Raw genomic sequence first — 6,445 nt, 5'->3', positions numbered from 1 at the left:
CACTCAGGCTCTTGTAAGTTGAGGCCTATCGGGGTGATGAAAATCTGTCGTTTATTATCAGCAGAGACTTCGATATACATACACCATACGAGGAGAGAGACAGTTTGGTAAAGAAATCAAGGCAAAAAGAAAATCACATTAGGAAAAAGAAGATGAAGCCAGGGATACTTTCTAGTTTTAAAATGCATGCCCAGGGCAGCCCCGGTAGCTTAGCAGTTTAGCGCCGCCTTCAGCCCAGGGCCTGATTCTGGACACCTGGGATCGAGGCCCACGTCAGGCTCCCTGCATGGAGCCTGCTTCTTCCTCTGCCTCTCTCTCTCTCTCTCTCTCTCAATTTCTCTCTCTCTCTCTGTGTCTCGAACAAATAAATAACATCTTTAAAATATATAAATAAATAAATAAAACAAACGCAGGCCACAAATTTGGCCCTGAGCTTCCTAGTAGCCAATGCAAAGAAAGAAATTCACTAGATTCCTGATTCTTGAGATTTTGTTTTGGCTGGATTTCTCAGCCAAAAGCTCAATTAGGGGCACCTGGGTAGCTCAGTGGTTTCTCTGCCTGCAGCTCAGGGCGTGATCCTGGGGTCCTGGGATCAAGTCCTGCATCGGGTTCCCCGCCGGAAGCCTGCTTCTCCCTCTGCCTAGGTCTCTGCCTCTCTCAGGGTCTCTCATGAATAAATAAATAACATCTTTTTAAAAAGAAAAGAAAAGCCCAATTATTCCTAACACCGCAGGCTGAGAAAACTTTCTCCCATGGCTCTTCAGCAGAGGACTCCATATAACGCAGTTACCTAACATAATAATTAGCACTTAGTGGGAGCTATCCAAATGCTTTGTCTACATTACTGCCTTCATGTCTCAGAGAAACTCTTGTACAAGAGTCAGCTGAGAGGGGATGCCTGCATGGCTCAGTGGTTGAGCGCCTGCCTTTGGCTCTGGATGTGATCCTGGGGTCCCAGGATCGAGTACCACATTGGGCTCTCTGTGCAGAGCCTGCTTATCCCTCTGCCTGTGTCTCTGCCTCTGTGTGTGTGTGTCTTTCATGAATAAATAAATAAAATATTAAACAAAAAAGAGTCTGCTGAGAGGAGATTGAGGCTCAGAGGAGTTCAACGACTTGGGCAGGTTGTAGAGCTCACCGATGGTGGGCCTGAGACGTGACCAGGTCTGTTAGTCATGTAAATCCCTGCTGTTGACTGCAGTTTTAGGAGAAAGAACCCCAGAGTGAAGTCAGTACATCCCATATGGTGTTTTTTTAGTGACCTCAATAGCCAATGATAAAGATGTGTGTCAACAGGGGCGCCTGGGTGGCTCAGTCGGTTAAGAGTCTGACTTTGGCTCAGGTCATGATCTTGGGATCTTGGGATGGAGTCCCAAGTCTGGCTCCCTTCTCAGTGGGGAGCCTGCTTCTCCCTCCCCCTCTGCTCCTCTCCCTCAACCCCAGCGCTTGTGTGTGCTCTCAAATAAATAAATCTTACAGAAAAAAAAAATGTGTGTCAACAAAGAAGCAAGTTATCTTCAAACAGGAAGCCTAAAGCACTACTTGTAACATAATTCTAAGTTTTGTACTGGATTCTTATTTTGTACTTTCCACTAGCAAATTTTTAGGAATAAAAATTGTTGATGTCCTCTTTCAAGGCTCTAAGTATTTCACTCATAAATAAAGCAGACCACAATTTCAGAATTCCGTATTTTCTCTTCTATAGAGATCACAGCTCTCACACAGACTGTGAAGAGCTTTCTCTCTATCAGAAAGTACAGTTGTGCTTTCTACAAGCTCCTTCCTCAAATAGACTATCTTTTGTTTCATTTTGCAGCTCTGTGAAAAACAACTTAGTTTTTTTTCCCTACTTGCGAAGGAACTTCCCCACTCAAAACCTATAGGAAATATGAAATAGGTCCTATTCCCATCAAAGAAAATTTACTATTTATTCTCCCAGTTATTTTCCTTTTGTGTCAACTTGAAGAGCAGCATTAAGTGAAGGCCCACAAAGCATCTTAGAGGCTAAGGATGGATTAAACTAAAGGCTAAACTCTGAGACAGGTTTATGTACACTGCAGGGCACTTTCCTGGGGCTTAGCTTCTTTTCGCCTATCTGGAGAGGATATCGGAGGGCAACGTTTCTGTCATGAAATAGGACTAATCAACTTAGTTGAGTTCGTATTTAAGGCAAGGTGAATTAGTTAAGACGGTTTCTGAAACTGCTGTCAGATGTGCTTGTAAATCTGCAGCCAGAGCAGCTTCTGCAATTGAAAGGGCATTTGGATGGTTCTTCCGTGAGCAATGTCAAAACCATGAAAACTTCACAGAGGCTGTAAGTATATACATCTACACTTTGATTAGTCCGAACACAGGCTAGTTGCTTTTAGTAAAATGTTTGCATATATAAAATAAAAGGACTCCTTTATCTTAAAAGGAAATGCAAATACATGGATCTAATATCCAATGGAGAAGCAAGGAAATAAGCTTGTATAAATACCATCAACAGCATTCCTGCCTAAATCACTGGGTACATTATAAAAATAAAACACATTAGACTTCGGGAAAAATAAATTTTTACAAAGAAATGCTTGGGTTTATCTATAAATTTTGCTGGCTCCATTATTGCTAACAATGTGTTAGCCAATAAATTCTTGTTTGGCTGAAGTTATTAAAGAGTTATTGATGATATACTGCTCATGCCAAATAAATAAATACTGTCATGCCTTAGGGTTTTTTTTAAGTGAAAGTAAAAGGAAATTTATTTAAAATAAAGTCAGCTCAAAGTTGTATATAAATTTAATTAAGTCTTTTCTCATCTTCAAATAGACTAAGTACCTGCCTCTGTGTTGCTGCTATACATTTACTATGCATTATTATTTTAATGGCCTTTCATTACTGCAGACAACTACGTTCCAAAAATTGTCATGATGTATAGGGCATGAAGTGTCAGAGTAGAAACTTTTAGAAAAAAAAAATTAAGGAACAGTCAAAGATAATAGTGAAAAAACACTACGTTAACATTTCTTAACTCATTCTTTACAACGATCTAACTAAAACATCTAAAATTCAGTTCAGTTAGAGGAGTACTGCTAGATTTCACTTGGGTTCACATACAAATTGATGCGATGGGGTTTGTCTCCCAATATTTTGGAGAAAGTGAACATAATTTATTCAAACTGTAGTAGCACATAAGTTATATTGAAGCGGTGAAGATATTGCACCATTTCTACTTGTTTAATGATGACAAAGGTTTAGTCTTTTTCATTGTAACACTTGCAAATATACCTAGAACTTTGCATTTCAAGGAGGCATGGATGACTGTAATGACAATGAGCTTCCAGAGAGAAAAGAAATGAGAGGTGAGGGAAGCACACACATCATCTGTCTTTGTTGACACTTTGCAGAACATTCATTGTGATGCGGTGTATTTAGCAAAGTGCTAGAGTATATCCTTTAGTAAAAATGAAATATATTTTAGAGCCATTGTCAAGTGCCTTGGTATTAACTGCCTTTGTTGGCAGTACTGCTTACCACTACAGTGATAACTCATTTCATTTATACTGCACTAGTACAACAGAGCAAGGACTTGTTATTTAAAGCAAAAATACGTGGCTGCCTTCTAGAGTGGGATGTTCATGCCACAATTCAAACCAGTAGAAAAGAAGACTCAGTTTCTGTCCTACCCTTGGCAAAGATGGGGAGGGGAGGAAATACGCAGAGGCCCAGAGTGAAAGGCCCATTAAGGAGAGACTGGAGCAGAGTCGGGAAAAGGGTCTAGAGGTCCTCTGCCAAACAAAGTTTTTGGGTTGTTGGGGGACCAGCTGAGAGAAGGCCAAGAAAAAGAATGAGGAGCCTGGGCTTGAAATGTCAAAATTCCTCAAAGAAATGTTTCACAATAAAAAAATTTAAAAAATAAAAAAAAGAGAAATGTTTCACAATGGAGAAATTTAATGTTCAATTTTAAATTGGTTCTGACGCAACGCTCCCCAAGCCCTCCCACCTCTGACTTGCCAACATCTCAGTAGAATGGGCTACACACACATTGCCTTGTGTGGGTGGTTTTATGTGGATACTGAAGGAAAGGGATGGCCTTTGGAGTCAGTGTAGAGCAGTGAGGGGGGAACAGCTATAGGAGGAGGGCCATAATGTACGTTCGGGGGTAAAGATACTTGAAATGTAGCTATTCCTTCCGCTTGAAATAAGGGGTTGATAATTTTAGAATTCCCTTGTAATCTCAGGAAATTATGTGTATCTACAACTAGAAACAGTCAAATATTTTACCTGTTTCTTCATCTAGTCTTACATTAAGCTTTACTTCAATTGACAAATGTATTTTGAATATCAGTATAATTGTTTACATTTTACACAATATTTTATGTAATTTTTTAAAAACTTTTTTCTTACTAGATATGAGAAACACACTTTTCACACTTCTAACTATAACTGTTAGAAATTAGCATGATTGCTCTTCTCACAGCAAGTCTTTCTGCCAGGGTACTGATAATGAGATACTTCAGGGCAGCTCATTGGCCTTCCTAATTTTTAAAAGAAATTTCCCATTTATTATTTTTAAAAACTGAAAATATACTTAACAAAGTGTGCATTATGCTTTAGCATTAAGATGCTTTTCAGAACCCACATTAATATAGGACTCCTAGAATAGTGAATGTGTGAAGCTACTAAGGATTGTTTTATACCTTAAAAAAAGACCTCTGCAAATATCTCCTGCTAGCTTTAATTTAAGAAGTAATATTTATTTTTTTCAGAATTGTAGAAACATTAATTCTAACTGCCCCACCCTTCGAATGTAAAAGCTTACCAAATACAGAAGTTATTTAAAAATGAATTTATTTCAATGAGTATAGACCCAGAATCCACGCATCCTGCACACAACAAATATTCTATATGTAATTGCTCAAATCCTGGCTGAGCCAAACTTAGATCGCACCGACTTCAATAAATGGTCATGGTGTAGCCAACGAGACACTGAAATAGAATCCAACTGACACCTGTCTACTATGCACGAGGCAAGCATTCGGTAAATATCTGCTGATTTGGCAAGAGCCTTAGTTCATGAAGTTCATGTCTTTCTTTGACTGCCCTAATCAGTTGAGACAGAATTAGCACTAGCTCAATCGTCTGTGTGCTGCCTGGAGGGGTTTGTTGAGGGTAAGAGTCTGAAGACAGAGATTAAGGAGTCCTCATCCTCCTAAAGTGCTGGGCATCCAGGATTAGAGCTCTGGGTCAGGGAAATCCTTCCTGAATGCAAACCTAAGCACCGGTGCACTCCCACACTTGGGTTTACCAGACACACTGCATTTAGAATGGATATCCCAGTCTGCATTTTGACTCAAGAGCGTTTCATCTGCCATTCCAAAGTGACCTTGGCTCATAATTTGTCTAGATGTTTTCAAAATAGAAGAGGATACCCTGAAATTGTGAAAGCTGATATCTAAAGACTTATGCATTTTTAAAAAGTGTCATCTTGGGGAAGAAAAAAAAAGACTTATGGATTGATCCTATGACTCCCCAAATTGTACGTTTGTAGAAACCTAGATCTGGAGCTCAAGAGTCTACCTTGCTGATGAAGGGAAAGATCTGATCAACCCCAGAATATTTCCTTGGAAGTCTCCTGATAATATTTGCTTCGAAATATAGGTTGCTTTAGGGCAGTGAAACTATTCTGTATGACACTATAGTGGCAGATGCATGTCATTTTACATTTGTCAAAATCCATAGAATGTATGACACTAAGAGTGAGCAGTGAGGTAAACCGTGCACTTTGGGTGGTAGTGATGTGTCAGTGTGGGTTCTTGGGTTGGACCGCATTCACAAATATACTGCTCTGGTGCAGGATGTTGATAGTGAGGAAGCCTATGTATGTGGGGTGGAGAGAGGTATACGGGAACTCCCTGCACTGTCTACTCATTTTGCTGTGAACCTAAAACCTAAAAGATATATATAATATTAATAATATATATAAATAATAAATATTATAAATAAATATATTATTATAATTATTATAAATATATATTATTATAAATAAATATAATATATAAAATAATAAATACACATATATATAATTTGGGGCATTCAAAATACAACAATATAACCTAAAAAAAGATATGTTGGTCTTTTAAGGCTATAACAGAATGCCAATACCATAGTTTGAGTGGCTTATAAATGCAGAGATTTACTTCTTACAATTCTGGGGGCAGGGCATCCAAGGTGAAGGCACCAGCAGATTCAGTGTCCAGTGAGGACTGACTTCTTGGTTCACAAACGCCCACTTTCTTGCAATACCCTCACATGGCAGAAGGGGCTACAGAGCTCCCTGGTGTCTCTTTTCTAAGGGCACTAATTCTATTCATGAAGGGTCTACCCTCATGATCTAATCACCTCCCAAAGAGCCACCTCCTAATACCATCATATTGGGGATTAGGTTTCAAGATGGGAATGGGGG

The sequence above is a fragment of the Vulpes vulpes genome, chromosome 3 (assembly GCF_048418805.1).
Source record: "Vulpes vulpes isolate BD-2025 chromosome 3, VulVul3, whole genome shotgun sequence".
Classification (NCBI taxonomy): domain Eukaryota; kingdom Metazoa; phylum Chordata; class Mammalia; order Carnivora; family Canidae; genus Vulpes; species Vulpes vulpes.
This window is presented reverse-complemented; position numbering follows the sequence as displayed.